Source organism: Pygoscelis adeliae, unplaced genomic scaffold, assembly GCF_000699105.1.
Source record: "Pygoscelis adeliae isolate BGI_AS28 unplaced genomic scaffold, ASM69910v1 Scaffold113, whole genome shotgun sequence".
Lineage (NCBI taxonomy): Eukaryota > Metazoa > Chordata > Aves > Sphenisciformes > Spheniscidae > Pygoscelis > Pygoscelis adeliae.
Genome location: NW_008825108.1, coordinates 9173127 through 9173493, shown reverse-complemented (window position 1 = coordinate 9173493; position 367 = coordinate 9173127).

Genomic DNA, 367 nt, shown 5'->3' with positions numbered 1-367 from the left:
AACTGATTAAGTATGATTAAGATTTAAGTAGGAGCTGGAAGCCATTGTGCAGCGGGAGAGATTACTTAGTTGCCATCACAGAAACATGGTGGGGTGACTCTCATGATTGGAGTGCTGCAATGGATGGCTATAGACTCTTCAGAAGGGACAGGAGAGGAAGGAGGGGCGGTGGGGTGGCCCTGTATGTTAGGGGGTGTTTCGATTGTATAGAGCTCAACAGTTGTGATGATGATACGGTTGAGTGTTTATGGGTAAGGATGAGGGGGAAGGCCAACAAGGCAGATATCCTGCTGGGAGTCTGTTACAGACCACCCAACCAGGATGAAGGGGCAGATGAAGCATTCTACAAGCAGCTGGCAGAGGTCTC